General features: G+C 48.1%; 1 protein-coding gene across 1 annotated transcript in view; it reads left to right on the top strand.

Annotated features, from left to right (window-relative positions):
* Positions 1-947: 947 nt before the first annotated feature.
* LUZP1 (leucine zipper protein 1) overlaps positions 948-20,954 on the top strand; it is a 34,767-nt gene continuing 14,760 nt past the window's right edge. The window contains exon 1 of the mRNA XM_071767486.1: positions 948-1,100. The gene's annotated coding sequence lies outside the window, so the exon portion shown is untranslated. The remainder of the gene's footprint in view (positions 1,101-20,954) is intronic.

Raw genomic sequence — 20,954 nt, 5'->3', positions numbered from 1 at the left:
AAATCAGCGCTCAAAACATCATCCTTTGGCACTGTCTGAAATAGAAGAGGATTGTAAGAACATTTGTAGCTGATGTACCTGCTGGTAAAAGGGGGTGATGAATTCTAAAACTGCCACGTCCAGCTGCAGGGCCAGGAGGCTGGGAGCGCTCACCAGCTGCTCCTCTGTTGACTCAGCTGGGGAACTGCAGCCCCGTGATGTACAAAAGCACCGAACCATCGCTCCTCAGGGTCCGGAACTGCACCACCCCACAGCTCAGCGTCACGTAAAGTCCTGGGGCTTTGCTTGCAGCTGAGTAACACTTGGAGCAGCTTTGCCCGGTTAGCGCTGGAAGGTCTTTTGTCTCTGATTCCATCTAAACATCTCTGGGCTGCACATACCAGAGATGGAAACAACCACAGCTGGGATTCGATGCAAGTCCAAAACTTTCCAAGGGATGTACAGAGAAGGGGAGTTCCTCCAGGACAAACCCTGGCATGCGGCTGCCCGCCCCGTTTTCCGGGAGACGAATTTCCTGCGAATCCCTTGCACATCGGGCAGGGAGGGAGCGCCCCAAAGGCGCCGGCAGTGCTCACCCCACCACCGGCCCCTCCAGAGCCCTGAGGCGTGGAGCCACCCCCGAGAGGAACCCCTGGGAGACTCAGTCTGCTTGGCTCTCGTGGAAACCCACCGGGAAACCCAGGGGGAAACCCACCTTCACCTCACCGCTCCCCTGCACTCCGTCCCACAGTACCCACCCCAGGGCGCTGCTCGCCCGCTTCCCAAACTTCCAGTTTCCCTCCCGAGCACCTTCAGACGACATCGGCCCAGCCCGTTCCCCCCAAAATGGCCGACACTCCCTCCCCGCCCGCGCCCAGGGCCGGGGGAGGGCGCCGCGGCGCTAACACCGGGGCCGGGCCGGGCCGGGCCGGCAGCCCCCGCCCCGTTCCCCTTGACGTCAAGCGCCGCCCGGCACCGCGTCCCTCCTCTCATTGTCAGCGCTCGCACCCGCCGCCCGAGCCCGGAGCCCCCCGCGGGCTGCGGCTGCCCAAGCCCGGGCTGTCCCGCCGGCCAGATCGCGCCGCGGGCCGGAGGCAGCCCCAGCCGCTCCCGCTGCCCAGGTAGGCGGAGGTGGGCGACGAGGGTGCGGGCGGGGGGTGCCGCGGTCCCGCCAGACCGGCGGGCGGGGAGGAATTCGAGGCATCCGCTTTGTCTCTGCGGACGGCAGAGCTCCTGCCCTGCCCCGGCGGGCGCCGCAGGGCCGGGGCTGCCTGCGGTGTGGCGGCGGGTACCCCGCCTTCCGTGCCCGGGCAACCCGGCCCTACGGCGCCCGCCGGGGCCTCGGCTCCCGCTCGGAAATGGAGACGCCGTCGGGCTCCTTCCGACGTGACCGGAACAGCCGCTTTCCTGACTGGAGAGCGGCCCCTCGAGCGCCCGGTCCCCGCCCGGGAAGGGCACGATCCCTCAGGGGCTGCTGCGAGCCGCCTTAAGGGAAGGTCTTAAGCCTTCGACATGCATGGTTGCGTTTTGGCGTAGTTAAGATTTTGGAGGTTTCCGGGCGCTCGAAGCATGGGACTTCTGTAAAAAACTTTTTTTTCCTCTCTCCTATTTTTTTTTTTTTTCCTGCAGCCACATGCTTCCTTTCCTGTTGCTTATTTTTTTGTGAATTTCCCCGTCTTTCACCCACATTTATGGTGTAATTAAGAGTGCTCTCCTTTTTATATGTGACCTTTTCCAATGCTCTGCTTTAGCCTTCTTTGCTCTCCCGTTGTGAGGAAATGAATTGATAGAATGTTGCAAAACCTTTCTTTTTTTCGTTATAAAATTTCTTAAAGTATGCTTTGCCAGGTGTCCCATGTACTGGTAGACGAAGCAAGTGGAATAGCAGACACTTGGTGGTAATCCTTGGTGACCATGCTTTCATTGCAAACCTTTTCTTATGTTTTGTTTTTTCTTTTTTATCTTTTCTTCTACTTCTTCATCTGAAGCATTTAAACCAATTTAACACAAGTTAAAGCAAATGCCCCAAATAATCAGCCCACTTGAATTAGGTGCAATGGGATTCAGTGTTAATCAGTGCATAAATTCTGCTAAAAACCTCTGCAGGGGAGGAGTGCTCCTCATTGCAGCTTGTGTTGGGGTTCTTATCAAGCCACCTGGGCAGGCCAGTACCTCTCCAACTGGTACCACAGAGCCATGGCAGTGGGAAGAGAAAAAATAAAGAAGAAAAGAGAAAGTATTTTTACAACCCTGGAGTAGTCTCAGGCATTCAGACTTCAGGGAGAAGATGCAGTTACTTACCACATGCCCACAGTCTTTTGGCATCTTCTGGCTGCCTGGATAGTGAGGAGGAACAGTGTTCCTCAGTGTTTCTGCTCTCTCTGTGAATACAAACCCCCCAGCTATGTGCTCTGGTCAGTTAATGCAGCCCATGGCCACCCGGTGTGTTTTGGCAGGGGCAATGTGCTCCGTGGCTGTTTTGCATATACAGCACTCCTAGAAATGTGATTCCTCCCTTATGTCAACTCCGTGGTGGTGAGGATGGCAGAAAATGGTCTGGTGGGCACTGCCTGCCAGGCTGACCCCTCTGCCCTGGGTTCCAGGAGGCCCCAGGTGATGGTTTTGTGGGGGGCTGGGGTGCAGGACCCCTCCTGGGCTCAGAGCCCCAGCACTGGGATTGCTCCCTGGCAACTGGGACTGGTTGGGCTGCCAGCCCTCTGTCACCAGGTCAGGTATGGAGGGGAGGAGAAGGAGAATGTGGGGAGCTGGTTGCTTTGGATGTGTGACTTAAAGTTCCTGTGGGCAGGAGTGAATTGGGTTAAGGTATGTGGGAGTATGGAGGGAGTAGGGAAGGAGTAGGGAAGTCCCTGTTAACCAACCCCTGTGCCTCTGTTCTGATCTGAGAAGCCTTTTGGCCTCAGCTTCCCCATAACCCTATAAATAATGATAAAGTTTTTCCACTCCAGTACGGACAGATTTCTACTTTCTAGGAAGTCAAAAGAAATTATGGCAGTGGGGCTCTCTGCTAGCCCTGTGATTTTCTCTGTGCTCTGAAAATCTGGCCCAACTGAGAGAAACTTTCCAAATTTATTTATTTAATGTGACTTAGAAAGACAAAAATAGCTGCTCTTAAAAAAAGGAGTACTCTCAAATGTGGCTATTACCAGAAGTGGTAATGTTTAAAAGCCCAATATGCCTTACAATCTAGACCACATTATTTTGTTTGTTAAAATGAGGTGGTGATTACATCTTTGAGCATGACCTTACCCTAGGATGTGCACAGGCACTCTGAGGTTGTGCTCATCCTCCCTGAAACCTTTGATTCCCACTGAGGGCTGTGGTCAATGAGGAGCCAGTTGATAAGTGCCTCCTTCCTCCTGGAAGCTTTTCAGAAAGTGCAGTTGGTGTGACTGAGCCAAACGACAAAATATGGCTGGTTTGGTACAAATGTTACACTAAAATGAAGCATATAATCTTTTTAGGTGGCCATTTGGACTGAACAATTCACACACATCACACAATGGATGGTGATGAGCAGCAGTAGCAGTAATATACTTTGTGATAACAAGTGTAAGTCATAGGAACCTGCAAAATATATGGAAAGGGTGAGCAGTAGCTGTGGTCATTATGGCTTTGCTAGTTACATCTTCAGAAATCTAGGGATTGTTGTACAGTCTTGTTGCCTTGGTTAGTGTTTGGATCTGTAAATGTGAAGCAAAAAGCACGGGTGTTTTGAAATACTTGGTGACAGCTGCTGTGCTGGCAAGCAACCCTTGCCTTTCCTGCATCTCTGCTGCTTGCTGGTGGTCTGCTGCATCTTCCCATGTTGGTATTCTCTGTGTTTTAGTCAGGCTGCATATTTGGAGAGCTTCAAGTCTTTAATTTATCTTCTCTTCCCTCCATGGTCACCACAGGTGGGATTCATCTCCCTGTCCAAGCTCAGCTGTTTGCCAGGATAAGAGGGGAAGGCAGCTTTCTGCTGCTGGGGACTGCATCCACCCCCTGCAGATGCTGTGGGCAGTCACATCTCTGGGTCTGAGAGCTCAGAGCTGGTGATAGAATCAGTTTGGTGGAAAACCCACAAACCCTTTGCCTTTAATTGCTCAGGTTTAGGAGCCTTCAACCTTGACTCGGAGCAGGCACTGTGGGCATTCTGTTCCTAAGGAGTCGATGGTATTTGAGTTGATTCACCAGCCTGAAAATCAATACTTTATTGAAATGGTCAAGTATGAAGTGTGGCATTGGGTGTCAGCAACCAAAATGTGGCAGGTTAGGCCTCAGTCTTTTTATATCTGTGGTTTAGTCTTCTTGGGGTTTGGTGGTGAGGAAGCCCTAATCGTGGCAGATAAGGGGTTATAAGGCACAGTTCAGCCCTCTGTTCTTTAACCTTCACCTGGGTGGAGCAAGATACTCAGGTGCAGCAAGCAGCCTTAACTAAGCACAGCAGCAGTGAGCAGAGCAGTGTAAACACCATGCACAGGCTGTTTGCTTCTCTGTAGAACAGGGCTGAGACTATTTTGGTGCTTTCTTACAGCATTGCATTCCTGAATCTTTGAGATTGTAACAGAAACACAATCCAGGAAGGTGAATGCCCTGTTAAGGTAAAGGGCTGAAAGGAGAGAGGGTGTCAGGAAATCAGACTTTTAATGTTATTCTTAGCAATCAGCCCACTATGTAGCCTTTTGCCTTGAGAGGTGGATAAGCTCTGCCAATGGTGGAACCTGTTGGGAAAAATGGATACATTTAGTTAGTGAAATGGATCATTTATTTGTTTAGGAACAAAGTTGCCAAAATAAACAGCTATGAAGTGTAAGGAAACATCAGCTGGTAACTTTTGTGTGGCAGTGGTCAGATGAGAGCTGCTGCTCCCTGCTGCAGCTCTGTCAGCTTGAAGGAGGGACAAGGATTTTTCAGTCCTCTCCAGAATTTTGGGAAGCAGTAGATCAGTGCAGGTGGGCACTGGGGCTTGAGGAGATGGGTTTTCCTTTTCCCCTCATCCCAGCTGCTTTCTTCTTCAGGTGCCCTTTCCAGCTCTCCACCAGCTGATGCAAACTGTGCAGCCATGTGGAGGGAGCTGATCTGGGTGAAAATCAACCATCAACTGACCAGGTCACACAGTACTAATAAAACAGATAAACCCTGCACTTTTCCCATCGTGATTGGAAGGGGCAGAACCAAGGGAAGACAAGGCTGACATCAAGCATGGCTCAGTTGTAGACAGGGCAAGGGCATGAGGCAGTTCGAGATAGCTTGCCCTTACACTCCAGCTCCAAGAAGCAGCATTACAGAAGTTTCCAGCTCTGACAAAGTATTTACACACACAAGACCAGTGCATTTTACTCAAAAACCAGTGAAAATGCTGGCCCAAATTCAAAAGAGCTTATCAGCCCCAGGGTGATAGGGCTCAAAAGTTATTTTGAGAGAAAGATATTTGAGGTTCACCCAATCCAGCAAAGCTCTAACTAACAGGGACAAAATTGGTGTAACTTAATAAATACATTAACTTTTCCACTGCAGATCTCTAGACATGGTGTCTGTACTCCTGCTGCCCAAACCTGGTGAGCACTTTGTGCAAGCAGGAGCTTTGCAAAGGCAGCATGTCCAAAGTCACCACAAAAGGGAGGTGGTGGATAAGATACAAACACAAGCAGCAGTGCCCAATATGCTCAGGGGATGCTACCACTGCACAAAGTGACATCACAGGCTTTGGACCACATCCTCAGACTGAAGTTTTACAGCAATTTTTAGGTGGCCCTGCACTGCACCTGCCATCTTCTAGACCCACACTCCCAGTGAGACAACAGGAAACCTGCAGCTGGGCTGGGAATTAGGCAGGGTTAAGGAAGGTGTGTGAGGGGGAAAGGGGCTGATGGTTGATTTTCACCCAGATCAATTGGACAACTTGCAGTGTTGACGTGAAGAGCAGGACACACATCTGTGTACTGCACACCTCTGAAAGAGCAGAGTATCAGGAAGAACTGAGAACTGGGGCTTTTTTAGCCCTGGTAGGTTTGATGGTTAATATTACAAAACTCCTGAAGCTTGGGCTCAGGTGTCAGGCTCCCCAGCAGGAGAGAAAAGCATCTGCTTCTGTTGACAGGTGATGTGGGAGGGCTGCCTGACCTGCACCACAGCAGAGCAGCTCTGTGGGCAGCTGAGGAATGTGATTTCTGGTGGCACATCACCACCTTTGCTACAGGACAACCCCTCTCCCAGTCTGTGAGCCAGTGGGCAACATGCAGCAGGTCTTGCCATCAGCTACCTGCATCTACTCCAAGGATCTGGGAGTGGGCAACAGTAAGCACATGGCACATGAAAGTCCCATGGCAGGAAAAGGTGGAGTAGGAATAAAAGAGTGAGCATGTTGTGGTCAGGTCTGTCTGTAATTCTGTTTATGTGTTGAAGTGCTCTAATTGACCTCTCACATGGTAGCTTCATCCTAAGCTGAAAATGTGCCTTTCTAAGTGACTGATTACAAGGCACATAAGCTTAAGCTGCCCTTCAGTTAATTCAGGCACATTTCTCTTTACTTTTCACATTTTCATCTGATGCTGAGTGCAATCCAGATGCTTGCAGAAATACAGAGCAGCTCAAGGCTGGGCAGCACAGCTCACTGCTTGCTGCTGTCTCCAGCTCTGCCTCTCTGGGCTGCATGCAGCAGGGCATGGTTCAGCTGGGAGTCACAGATTTTGCTGCAGTGCTGCACCCTTGTTACGTGCTGCTGCAGGATCTGTCAGACTTTTTCACCTTCATCCTCAAAATTGCTCTTATATAAATTGCTTTTGTATAAATTGCTCTTGTAGGAATTGATTTTATAGAAATTGACTTTATAAAAATTGATTTTATATGCCTTATCTGGATTTTGAGCTACAGCATGGGCTTGTGGCTTCCCCACTGGGTTGATCTGAAATTAGCAGGGTTTGTTTCTGAAGCTGGAAGGAGGCTGCAGAGGCTCCAAGCTTGCGCTGATCATCTGATTCTACTGCAGCATTTTGAGCTGCTCGTGCATTTGAGGTGCCTGTGCCTCACGTGGGAGTGCAGTGGGTTACCTTAAAGGGAAAATCTGAGGAAACGGCTTAAGGAATATGCTTTGACATGAGAGATCTTAGTGGCTAATTTACCAGAATAAAAAGGAGATACCTGACCTAGGATCTGGAACAGAGCTGAAAAAACATGAATTCCTCAGGTAGTGTGAATCATTTGGAAATATGTCTGTTTTTACTGGGGAACAATAATTCCTGTGTGATAGTAAATTACCATTAGTGCTGCATTGTGGTGAGAATTTGAACTCAGAGGAGCTGAGAAATCCTGGTGAAGCTTCTCACTCTGTTGTTTCTATGCCGTTCTGCAAACCTACTGTTTGAGATTGGTTTTGGGGTTTATTGAGGGTGATTAATGTCTTAGCATAAAGATATCCTGTGTAATATGTGGGTGTTGATGTTTCTGTGTGAGATTTGGCTGCTGGATATGATGAACCATATGCTCTTGAATTCTGTGGGTGTTGCCTTCAGGTCTCTTTCTGCAACCAGAAGCAGGGTTTGGCATCGGGGATTTCTTTTTGTTTAAAACGACCTGTCACAGAGGTGCCGTAAAAGGGACAGTGGGTATCGCCAGTGTTGTGCAAAGCCGTGCAACTGTGTTTGAAGGTGAATGCGGGAGCTGTAACCTGCGGCGGGGGCGTTTCCTGCGGTGCTCGGGAGGTGCGGGCTCTGGGGGTGCCTCTGCAAAGCCTGGGCAGGAAAAGGGCTCCTGGGAGCTGAGTGTTCGATAGAGATGGGTGTGAGGTTGGCTTTAAGGACGGGTAGAGTTATGAAGCAACTGCTGAGTGCAGAAAAAACAGTTGTGCACTGTTGGCACCTTGATTGGCACCGTGCAGCATTCCTGGAGCCTCTTCCCTGCATCTCCTGTGAGCAGTTCTGGCAAGCCCCATTCTCTGGCTTCCCCCTTCTCCCTCCCCCCCATCCTACAACAGAAACTTGCTCTCAAGGCTGTACCCACACATCATTCCCATTCATGTTTTCCTCTGCTGCCTAAATTTTGAGCTGATTTGCAGAGCAGGGCTCTTCCCTTCTTATTTATTCCCTTCTTTATTTTTTTTTTTTTATATAGAGATCTCTGTGTGTTTCTGTGACTGCTGGACCATGTGGCTGGGGGTGCTCAGTCCTTGCCTCAGCCCAGCTGTTGTGTGGTGGGGCACACAGAGCATCCCCTCCTGTGTAAAAAGCAGGTCTGGCAGCAATAACTTGGGCAAGGTCAGCAAAGCTTGTGGGGCTGTGTGGGTAACAGCACAGGGGGCTGGTCAAAGGAGAAGGTTTGGTGGGTTTTTTTTTTCCTCTCAGTACTGGTATCTGAAGTGCCCTGAGAGTCAGGTGGACCCTTTACTAGATCAGGTTGCACAGAGTCCCATCCAGCCTGACCTTGAACACTTCCAGTGATGACATCCCCATCTTCTCTGGGCAACCTGTGCCAGTGTCTCACTACCCTCATAGTAAAGATTTTCTTCTTAATTTATATCTCCCCTCTTTCAGTTTGAAACCTCTTGTCCTCTGCAGGCCATGGTAAAAAGTCTCTCTGTCCTTATAAATTCTCTGTATGCTGAAAGGTCTCCCCAGAGCCTTCTTTTCTCCATGCTGAACAACCTCAGCTCATTCAGCCTTTCTTCACAGGAGAGGTGGTCCAGTCCTTTGATAATTTTTGTGGTCGTGCTTTAATCTTTTCTGAGGACCCCAGAACTGGACACAGAACTGCAAAGAACTTGTAGTTTGGTGGAATCCTGCTCTCACCTCCATATCTGCTTTCTGGTGTGAGGTCACCTCTGTTTAGGTTGTTTGCTTGCCTGTAGTGCAGGACTTAACCTTGGGTGAGTTTTGGTTTGGGTTCAGAAGTATTTTTCTTGTGTGTCAGGATTATTCTTGGTTCTGGGCTCACCATTGCTCTCAGAACCTCACCAGAGTGGAGTAGAGGGGGAGAGTCCCCTCCTTTGATCTGCTGACCATCTCAGGACACTGTTGGCTTCCTTGGCTGCAAATGTATGTTTCCTGCTCATGTCCAGTTTTCCATCCATCAGTTACCCCCAGTCCTTCACCATGGGGTTGCTCTCAATCCCCTCGTGCCCCAGCTTGGACTGATACTGGAGATTGCACTGACCAAGTGCAGGAAGTTGCCACATGGTAAATTCTGACTGGATGTAAAGGAAAATAGTTTTCACCATGAGATTAGTTTGGCAGGGGAAGAGGACCCCAGGGGCTGTGGCATCTCCATCCCTGGAGATTTTCAGAGTCCAAGGTGGGGGTCTCAGAAGATCAGAGTAGAGGAAGGGAATCAGCTCTCTTTATCTGCTGGCCACATTCTTCATGAGGCATCCTAGGATATATTTGGCCTTCTGGGCTGCATGAGGGCACTGCTGGCTCATGTTGAGCTTCTCAGTTGATGTGTAAGTGATGGTGACTTCTCAAGTGATGCCCTGGTAGTCCCTTTGTGTGGCCATGTACTCCAGGGTGCAGTCCTAAAGACAGTGTTGTGTCTTAGACCCCAAAGTCTTCAGAAAAATAGAAAAATAATTCACCTGCTGTGTGTACAGAGCATGAATTGCCTTTTCTCAAAACCATGAACTTGTTGTTTGGTGGAATCCTGCTCTCACCTCCATATCTGCTTTCTGGTGTGAGGTCACCTCTGTTTAGGTTGTTTGCTTGCCTGTAGTGCAGGACTTAACCTTGGGTGAGTTTTGGTTTGGGTTCAGAAGTATTTTTCTTGTGTGTCAGGATTATTCTTGGTTCTGGGCTCACCATTGCTCTCAGCTTGGTGGCATCTCTAGGTTGTTTTGGTCTCCTTTCTGCTCCATTACCTGTGCTTCTCCAAAGAACCAATGGAGGGGCTGTGCTAGGAACACAAACATACTTCAAATTCTGCCTTTATCTTGGTTTTAGAGATGAGACCCTCCTTAACCTGGGGTCAGTTCTTTACCAGAGCTTAGGCAATTTAGCAGGATTATGTCATATTCTTGATGAGCAGAGTGTTGCTCACTGAGGCTGGCATAGAACTACCTTTCTAAAAAAAACCAAAACAAAAAAAAGCAAATTAGATGGTTAAATAATCTGTTGACAGCAGCTCTGTATTGGGTTCTGACATGAGACCAGAACATTCCCTCTGTGAAATTAGGTGTTGCTGCTTTCTTGCAGGGCCTCTACCTCCAGGCAAGTGTGGAGTCACAGCCCTTCTGAAGCAGCAGATGCTGAGTAACACATTAGTGAGCATGGAGCTACCCTGTCCAGCCCCAGAACACATATTTGAGTTCTCTAGTCATGCACAGCCTTCCTGTGATTTAAAATGCCAAGGACAGGAGCAGGGCACTTGTGTCACCTTAGGTGTCAGCTTCAGGATCAGAGGATTTACCAGCAGACCTGGATGCTGGGGTTGCTTAGGTTTTGCTTTGTAGCTCTGCCTACCCCCTGAAGACTGCTGAAAGCTGATGCATGGCTGGGATGAGCCCATTTTGTACCCTTACTCTTAAGCCATGCTGCTGTGCAATGTGGGATCCAGGTTTTTCCATCTGATTGAAGTCACAAAGCAAACCATACCTGCTGCCTTACCTTGCCTGCCAGAGAGGGGAGAGACCTATCAGTGAAGGTCTATCCATTGCTATCTGTGGTTCCATCCCTGCCATAATCCTTGTTTCACCTCACTCCTGAGGCAAGTTTAGTAAGACAAATCTTTTCCTTTTTGTGATTATAAGCTGGACATCACTTTGCATCACCATTATCTTTGTCCAGTATCAGACGAGTGATCAGGAGTGAGAAGGCATCAGATCCAACTCAGTGAGCAAAAAAAACTCAGGACAGTCTGGAACATCCCTGAGCAAGTGGCAACAAACCCAGTAGTTGCTGAAATGGCTAAAGCAGAGCAAAATGTGGGAATCCAAATTGCAACATGAGGGAGGAAGCTTGGTTTTTCATAGCTGTGTGCACCATGGGAAAGACAACTTGTAAGTAAACCTTGTAACCAACAGGCAGCATGTGAAATAGGACCTTGTGGAATCCCTGAACTACCAACAGGTACCTCCTTGAGTAGACTAGCTCAAAAAACCTGAAAAGTGCCATCTTCCTTCTGGAATGTTACTGTATGGATTGAGGGCTAGCGAGCCATTGCTGTGGCAACAGATTTTTGCTTTATTAGGGTGGGATATCCAAAACAAACTTGAAAATAGCCCATGGGATGAGCTGTGCATCAAAAGAGCAGTCAGTGCTGCTGGAGAAGCCCCAGAGCAGTGGGTTGAGCTTCAGAGTGATGCCCTACAGCCTTTAGTGGGGGAATCAAACGTGTCATTGTGGCTTTCAGGGTTGTTCCCTGGCAGCAACAGGCAGCACTGCACTTCAGGGTGATGAACAGAGCTCCTGCTTTCTTCTGAAATACACCTCAAACTCTGAAGACATCAGTCCTGCTGGTCCTAGAGAAAAAAACTGGGGCATGCATTACTAAGCTAGGAGCTGTACACTGGGGATAGCTGGGACTGCATTGGTGGGGATGAGAAGTGCATCCTGTTGTTCTCCAATTGCACTGTTAAACAGCACACTGGGAGATTTTACATAGTTATTCTTTACACAGTTATTCTCTGCTTGGTTTCCCCACATAGCCTTGCTGTGCAGCCACACTGCTGTCTTGGCCTCCAGACACTGGTACAGATGTGAAGTGTCTTTTGAAGGTAAATACTCCCTTTTTTTGAAAACTCTGCTCTGTCCTGGCTTTTGAGATCTGCTGGGAGTTTGTTGAGTTTCTGTGCCAAGGCTGGGCGGGTGCCCACACGCAGGCCTGTCCTTTCATTTCTGTCCAAGGCAAAAAACCAGATGGTTCAGAAGCTGTAGGAGTTCAGAGCAGGCAGTAGCTATGGCAACTCCCCAAGCTGTTCTTGTGGCACATGGAAGAGAACTAAAAACTTTTGGTTTAGCACTTGTAAATTTCATTGATTGAGTTATTCCAGGGATGAAGTCACAAGAATAACCAGTGCTACTGCATCCATGACCTCATTCTTTTGGGAGGGCTTTTGGAGCATTCCCTATTTTCTGCAGGATTTGTAGGGATCCTAGTGAAAACGTATGAATGGCTGAGCCAGGCTTTTGGCTGGGAAGGCTCACAGCAATCAGAGGAGTGTTCTAGCTAAGGAGCTGGCTCTGATGTCTTTCTGCCACTCTGTTAGGAGTGGGGTATACCCTGTATCAGATGGGGTGCTCAGAAACATCCAATGCCCTATAAATTTTCATGCCAACAGGAGTGTGGCTCTTGGGTACAGTGCTAGGGAAAACATGGAGGTTAAAGCTGTCTGTACCTAATGAAAGGATTTTGAGATGCTTGTGAGTACTTGAAGTTTATCTGAGGTGGATTGTAACAGGGATGCCTTTACCAGCTCTGTAGATGTTGTTGGATGATACATTGTGTGGGTTTATGCTTTTGGGTTCTTACCCCATTTGTAGTGTGGCACTTGCCAGATGTGCAGTGTTGGTCCTGTCTGATCTGGCTAAATGTTTGGGATGGGAAAATATAAGAACCCAGAAAGATGATAAGAGCTGTACTGAATGAGAGCAAAGGTTTCCCTGCTCTGCATCCCATCACCAGCAGTGGCTAGAAATGCACTGCCAGGAAGGAAGTCAGGGGCAGGGGAAGTGTGCAGTGATGCAAGCCAGAGGATTTTCCCAACCTCTAGGTATTGGTTTAGAGCTATGATTTGGTCTCTGTCCCTGTATGTATGACCTGAAGGGACTTTTCTTCTTCTGTGAATTTCTCTAGTTGCTGCTTTGTGAACCCATGAGGACTTTTAGCTTGCAGAGCATTCTGCAGCAAGAAGTTTCCCAGTGTGATGCCACATGGAAGCAGAAGCAGGGTGCTGAACAGAGTGAGGCCATCCAGAGATGAGCAGAAGGCAACAGGGTGGGAAGAGGGAGTGAAAACACCAGCAAGGACTGGAGCCAGTATTACTGTCCCAGCCTTCAGCACAAGCACGACAGCAGAGGATTGAAGGAATAGAGCTGTGCTTGAATGGTAAGAATTGTGGCCTGAAGAAAGGGTTAGAAGAGCAAGTGTAGGAAGCAAGACTTAAAGTGACAATGTTGAAGATAGGTCTGAGAAGAGCTTTTTCTGTATGCTGGCTACCAGGGCAAAGTGGAAGTTTGAGAGGCAGAGAGAGGTAAGCTGAAGTGATGGAGGACAGAAGAAAAGGAACAGAGAAGAGAGCACTGTAGTCAGACCAAGGTGCCCATCTCCTCAGCATCCCAGCTGCACAAAAGCTGGGGAGGAGGAGAAGAAGAGGTAATGTACCTCAGTTAGTCTGGGTTCTCCCAAAGTCTGGCTCTGGTGGCTTTCAGCCAGCCCATGAGTGGTTCAGTTCCAGGCATCACCTTGAGTCTAGCACAAGTTATGGGGCTGAAGAGAAGTGATGGTGAGAGGGCATCATGGCCTGATGGAGGTGGGAGGGAGAGATGGAGGCTGGAAGAGGAGGAAGAACTCCATGTCCAGTAAATATTTCAAAGGCACCACTGAGCTGGGGCAGCTTTTCCCATGCCATCTGCAGGATGCTGCCAAGTTTGGGACTGGCTGGAGAGATGCCTACATAGTGTTTGTGAAATCAAATGTGACAGTAAAATCTGTTTCTGAGGCCAGCACAAGTAGCAGCAGGGGACACTGAGTTATAAAAGAAAAATGGCTTCTTCAGCTTTGATTCTAGTGCAGGAAGGGGCATTTTTCTTGAAATAATGAAGAAGGTGGGAAGGTAATTCCTGAGGTTTGTGATGTGATGAGATCCTCAGCTGTCCTAGCAACTCTTCTGCTTGCCTGGAACACATAAAAAATGGGTTGCTAAATTCAAATATGAGGCAAATGCAGAGCTTGTAAAAATAGCTTGTAAAATAGACAAATAACTTCTCTGCTGCATGCACAAGGCATTTTTTGACACCTGGCAGATAGGAGCAGAACGCTGAGGGTGTTTGAAAGTATCAATCCTTTTCTGATAAAGAGCTCCAGAGTACAGGAGTCCCAGGACAAAGATGCAACCAGCTGCAGGGCTCTTTTTGGTGCTTACCCATGTATTGCAGGAAGGAAGGTACTGCACCCAGTCACTGCTCAGACCTGGTCCCAGTGAGCCTTTACTTGTGAGTCTTCCCAGTGTGAGGCAAGCAGTGATTTTGAAGGGGGGAAGCAAAGGGAGAGTAGTGTCACCTTTGTGGAAAAAAAAGGAAAATCTCTATGTGCACGTGAAAGCAACAGCAACTGTCCCTGCTCAAACCTCAGTGCTGCTCAAAGCATCTGCTGTGAGCAACTGGGAGTGCCTTTATGCTCTGCTTCTTTCACGTTGGCCCAGCAAGCTTCATGTAGAAAAATTCCTTTCATAATGCCACGAACAGAGCAGCACTGAGGAGATCAGTGGGTAATGAGTGTGTTGGCATAGGGTCAGTGTGAGCTGGTGACATGCCAGGTCCTATTCTGCATCTGCAGAGGCTCTGCAGTCTCTCACATTTTCTGTAGATGCTGTTTGGTGTCTTTGTTGTAGTGTCCTTGAACATTGTGGTTGATGGGGTTATTTTTGGCTGGTCTCTCATTATTTCATGTCTCTATAGTCTAGCATTGTACTGGTCAATATTCAGACCACGTTCCACTTGTTCTGACTCTCAGAATTTCCTCTTCCACTAGATGCAGCCATTTCTGGGACAGCTCATCCCTCAGAATACAGAGATTCTTAAGTCACTTGGCAGTTTGTGTTCAGTGGGGCTGGGGTGCCCATGTCCCCACCCTGTGCAAACAAACACATTGTGCCTGTCTTAAGCTGCCCCAGGAGGTTGTTTGGTGCCTGCAGGTGGCATGCGGGGCTGGTGACACATAGTGGACTCTTGATTCTTATTTACTATGAGTATCTTGGTTTATACCCTTTTTTTTTTTCTGGAGTATTTTTCTCCTGTTCCCATGACTGTTTATCATTGTGTGGGGTCAAGAACCAGGTGCTGGAAGGAGCTCAGAAAAGGCAAAATCAAATTAAGAAAAACTTCCCTTCCTTCTCTCTTTAACTGACTGAAGGCACTGGCCACAGTATCCTCATCTGCTGCACTTTGTGACACCAGTGTCCTTTTCCTGTCTAAATGGCACAGAAATTTTGCTTTACAAATGAAGAACGAGCTGCTGGTTTCCTCCCACCCCATTTCACCCTGGGACAGGGAAGAAAAATCTTTCTGATGCTCTCACCACGTTGAACTGTGATAGAAGCAGCAACTGTCAGCAGCATTACTGCATTTGGGCATGACAAGTTTACACTCCCTTGCATGTGTATGCACCAGAAACTGTTCAATTGAAACTCTAGATGTATATGCACAGGGACAGAATCAAGCAAACACACCTCACCTATGCTTCAGGTGGAGGAGGATGCATTGGAACCAGAGCATGGCCTAATTGATTTCTCCCTGACCTGCTTGGCCATCTGGAACTGCTGTGAGGAGCCCTCTTGTCACCCCTTGCCACCAACCCCCCAACAATGTATTGTTGGTACAAATCTCCAGAGCTGTCCTTATGTCTGAAGTGACTTTCAGCCTCCTAATGCAATTTGGGTACATAGTCTGGAGTCCTGTGTTACCTAAGGCTCCCTCCCCCCAGGTGTGTGCAAACACTCCCAGCATTGTCCAAAAATACAGTTCCCACAGGTCTTCTGAGTAATAATTTAGCAGAAAACAGAACAGGGAGGACCTAAGCTCACCCCTGTTTCTGGGGAGGTGGAGGAAGCACTACCATCTGTTTGCCCCATTCACTGGAGCAAGGACCCCATTCTGCTCATCCCCTGACACTAGAGCACATTAGCTGAGGAGTGCAAAACCCTTATCCTGTGTGGAAGTGACCTGAAGGACTCCAACTACAATTGCTGTTCTTATCTCTGATTAGAGCTGTGTTTGTACCTATTGATTTTCTATTGCCTGTGATGAGTGCTGCTCTCCACGACCTACTGGAAACCCCTACAGCTTCAGGACCAGATTAATAACAGTGGCTGTAGGCCAAGACATCAATAATTCTCATTCATCTTTAGGGTAGGGTAAGGCTGAAATTCCACATATATCAGGTGACATTACCCTTTTGAGGACAAGTACCTTGGAAGACCAGCAGTGCCATCTCTGAGGGCCAGGGCTTCCCCAGCCACAGGGAGGGATGTTGCATTATCAGTATTAAAGTGCAAACAAAAATATAAAACCCCCCAAAATCAAGTTCCAAATGGGCTCATGAGAAACAGCAGAGTCTTCTAGCATGTGGCAGACCTGCCTGGCAGCTGGCAGCATTTTCATCTTGGCATAGCAGAGAGAACAGTAGGGAGTGGGTGCCAATAATTATTCCCATGTGGGCATGTTGCAGACATCCTGAAGCCCAGAGCAGTGAGTGTTTGTGGGGCCAAACCAAGAAACAGATTGGAGCAAGGAAAATGATAGGTAGGGCAAGATGCTTTTGTGCATCTGGAGAGGAATAGTGTCCCAGTCCTAAGGACAGATTAGCTGTATAGGTCTCAAGTAGCAGCCATTTGCTTGCTGTTCCTGAAATAAAAGTTTGTTATATTCCAGTTCACAAAGTGTTTCAGCTACTACAAACGTTTCTAGCTAGATGGGTTTTGCCTCCAAGCACAGCAGTGAACTGTTTTGTGCAGACAAGATCATGTACAGCTCCAGTGGAAGATTTTATCCAGTGATGCTGTTAAAGAAATGTTTTCATAGAACTGTAGAGAATGATAAGCAAAGCTGAGTGTGCCAAAAAAAAAAAAATTAAGAACCTGAAGGGTAATGGAGAGTTATGAAAATACTCCTGTGAATGTCCCAAATACTGAATTCTCACAGCTGTGTAACAGGATGCCTTGGCCAAAATTGTGCACAGTCAGAAGAGCCCTGAGAGACAATCTGAACTAAACAAGATGGGGAGAGAATTGGTAATCATAAATATAAATAAAGTTAGGAGGAACAACCACTTGTTGTAGAAGACCAGAAAGCCCAATGATAAATCCACAGGGAGAAGTAGAAACAGAATGAATTATTTCAGTAATGAATCCTGGTAAATTCACTTAAGTGTTTGTTAGTCAGTTACTACTTTGAATTGCTGACATTGTGTGCCATGTTTCTCTTGTGAAATTGGTTTTTGACTTAAGGTGCTATAATGGAGAACCTTTTAGAGAAAGAAAGAATCTTTTCTCCCCCTAGGTATTCACCTCTACCCCTAGGTATACACATTTTGCCTTGATGGTTGCTTTGAATAACAGAGAGGAAGCCAGGGAATTTCAAAGTGTGTCTCTTTGGGAAGGCATTTTTTCCAGAACTCAAATTCACATTATGTTATATGACATATGTAACTTGTTCAGGTGCAGTCAGTAGTTTCAGAGTTTTAAAGGGTAAGAAAGAACTCATGGCTACTCTTCTGAGGGTTTTTTGTCAAGAGCAATTTGTAGGTGTCTCTTTTGCTTTGTGTCACTACTTAATCGAGATGTGACAGACCTGGGTGTGTAAATACAGTCCAGTACTACATACAAAATAATGTAATTTCTACTGTCATACATCTACCCAGTATTTCCTGCTGATACAGCCAAGAGGCTCTGCCTCTGAGCTGCAGCCATCAGCTGCTCTGTAGATAAAATTTCTACCATGACCATCTTGGCCTTTCCAGTCACTTTATCAGTGACTCAGGTGGCTCTGTTTAACTCAACTGTCCTTAATATATTTCACACTGCCACAGTTTTTTTGCTGTTTGTGAAAATTGTCATCCTCATCCTGGTTTCTGCAAAAAATGTAGAATAGAGCTAGAATGAGAATTGCTTACTTTCCAAAAAGAGATAAAAAATCTGAAGCATATAAATCTATGTCAGATATTTCAGTATCTTTACAAGCTGAGCACATTATTGCCTTATTAGATTTGGTTAATAAGTCCTATTTGAAAATCCCCCAACAATGTTAATTAGCATTAATAGTAATCTAGTGTTTGAATCCTGCACTATTCCTTCTGATATTTTGTTGTCAGTAGCAGACTGGAGAAGAGCAGTTGTGAACAGCCGGAGTAATTAATGTTGGAAGTATCCCTGGAGTAGCAGCCACTACATTTATGATAGTATTTTGTATTGGCTGATTCCCCTGCATCTCATAAATGTGCACTTTATTTGCAATACTGGTTTGTTTAGGTTTTCCAAGTACTGAGGTTACCTCTGGCTATGCTAAGAAGTTAAAGGGCCATCTGCTAGAAGACTTCTTATGGATGCTCAACATATTTGTAGATGTTGCTTTATGTCATCTTCTCCTTATTAAGCTAATTAGAACGAGCCTCCTTTATCTCTTGCAGTAAATCATCTCAGCTGGGGTGGTATTGAGATGTTCCAGAGCTGCCTCTGTAGACTTCTGAGTATCCCATGGATGGGTGTTCCACAGTCCCTCCGGGTGCTGTGCCAGTGTTTGACCACTCATGGGTTGGGGTTAAAAACAGAAGTCCTAATATCTACTTGATCTACTTGGAGTTTTTCTTCTTGTGGCTTGTATCTTTTGCTTCTTTTTCATTGTGTGCCTCTGATTCTGTCTTGTCTACACACTCCTGTTTGGTAGCTGCTAGCACCAAAAGCTTTTGCCTTCTCCAGTTCCTTCAGTTTCTCCTCATATGTCCCCATCTCCAGGCCGTGGTGTGGCCTCTGCTCAACTCAGCCCAGTACATCTGTGTCTTTCTTGTACTGGGCAGTCCCCACTTAGACATTGTCCTCTAGATATGGCCTCACTGGAGCCAGAGAGGAAAGATCCCTGTCCTCAATCTGCTGGCTGCAGACTTGCTGACACAGCCCGGGCTGTGCTTGCCTTTCTTAGACAGAGGGAACAACTGCTGACCTGTGTTCGAAGTTGAACAGTCCTTCAGGACTTCCCAAATCCTTCCCTGTGAAGCTGCTTTCTAGCCATCATCCCTGGGCTGTCCCCGTGCCACTGGAGCAGGACTTGGATGGCTTTTTGCTGAGGATTCTGTCTGCCCCTTTCTCCAGCCTCTCAAAGTCCCTCTACTGCCCTGCCCTAAAGTGTATCAGCCATGCTTCTTTCCCACTTCTCACAAACTTGCTGGAAGTGTGCTCTATCCCCTTATCTTTGTTGTTAATAAAGACATTAAATATCATCAACCCCTGAGAGATGTCACTCGTAATTCATCACTAGTAATTCATTCTCGCAGTTAATTGCAGAGTTCAGTTTTCTGCTTCAATTGAATGTTTGAGTTTCCTTCTAATTAACTTCTCCTCTGGGCCCCTGAGGAGCCTCTGAGCAGGGTCTCTGACATCCACAGAGATCAGTGACTCGGACTCACCAGCCCTCTTGCTCTTTATGAGCCCCTGAGCTGTGGCCAGTGTAGCCAGAGTGCCTAAAGCCTGACACATGGCCCACACCAACCTCCTCACCCAGCATTATCCTCTGCAGACAAACAGGTACATGATTAGTGATGCTCCACACTCTGTAGGAACCAACTTCAGGAGTGGAGTTTGGTGGAGCAGCTGGGTGGTTCCCCAGTAATGCTGAGTCCCTTCTCAGGGATCTGTGCCCATCCTTCCTGCTGGAGACTGAATTGGTCCCCCCCAGGTCATCTCCCAGGGTGACTGCCTGAGCTTGAGCCTCTTTTGGCCTCCATGGTGGGGCTTCCCCAGAGTGCTGAGTCTGTGAGGGGTGAGGATCCTACTCCATCCAGATAGCACCTAATGCTGCAGGAATATTTGGGATATAGAAAAGGGAGGAAAGGGAAGAGCAGCCTCTCTGCCTCAGCCTTCCACACACACCCACCCATGGAGGTAGCTCTCAGTTTCCCACCCCTTCCCATGAAGTGGGCTGTGGGACTGGTTCCAGAGGTTGCTGAGCCCCCATCATCTCTGGGGTGAGGATCTGCCCCACTCCTGGCTGTGCAGTGCTCACAGGTCACACACAGCCCTCTCCACTGAGCTCTGCAGCACCTATGGCCTGAAAACCATCCCTGCCACCAGCCCTTTGATGTGTCTGCTTCCTCATGCTCCAGCAGCTCTGTCCTGGGGATGAGGCCACTCTCACTTCCCAGTGAGTGGCTGGTGCCTGGTTAACCATTAGCTTTCTGCTCTGGGACCTGCTGGGAACAGGCTTTTGATTTCAGGGCACTGTGAAGCTGCTTGCTTTGGCCTTTCCTGTGCCTCTCGGGTGACATTGCTCAGTGGGATCCTGCTGGGGTCTGAACAGCCATCCCTGTGTGAATCCTGATGTGCTGCAGGGCTGTGTTTCTGTCTGTGGGCAGCATCAGGGAGCAGGAGGTGATGGTGGTGGTGAGGGAGGGGACAGGTTTGTGGCCCCTGCACACAGGGTGTGCACTCTTTGCAGTGTTCCTTGCAGCTGCCTGAGCTGCATGAGGCAAAGCAAAATGGGTTGGTGACCCCTTCCCAGACTGAGGGGGATCCCTCATGAGAAGGGTGCAGATTGCTGAGTGTGCCCAAGTGTGCATGGTGTGTCCCTGGCTGGCAGCCTGAGCCCCATCCCAGTACAACATGAATCCCTCAGTGCACAGCTTCATGTCAGATGCTGTCTGTCTTCTCCCCACATCCAGCTCTTCACTTCTCAGTCTGTGAAATGGGATACTCCCAAGTGTTTGCTCTTCAGGGAGCTCCATAAAAATGCTGGAGGCCAAGTCCTGCTTCAAGGCAGACAGCCTGGAACAGGGTGCAAGTCAAAGAGCTGCAGTCACCTCCCTCCCATCACGTTTGCAGTCGGCCTTGCACTTGTTGGGATGTGCCTCAGGTCTAGGATAGGATGATACTAATGCTGAGCAAAAAGAGGACTTCAGATCCTCTTTAGCAGGAGGATTCTGCCATTCTGGGCTGCTCAGGTCCCCCTTCTTGCCTTCTCACCAGATGAGCTGTTTAAAAGCCCTGCCACCTCTGAGCTGAGCTTTACCATCAGAGTGTGCTGGTGTGTTATAATCACTGCTCTTGGACAGCAGCAGGAAGGAGAGGC

This window comes from Heliangelus exortis, chromosome 24 (assembly GCF_036169615.1).
Source record: "Heliangelus exortis chromosome 24, bHelExo1.hap1, whole genome shotgun sequence".
Taxonomy (NCBI): domain Eukaryota; kingdom Metazoa; phylum Chordata; class Aves; order Apodiformes; family Trochilidae; genus Heliangelus; species Heliangelus exortis.
Note: the sequence above shows the minus strand (reverse complement) of the source record. Positions and strands in the feature narration are given on the sequence as shown.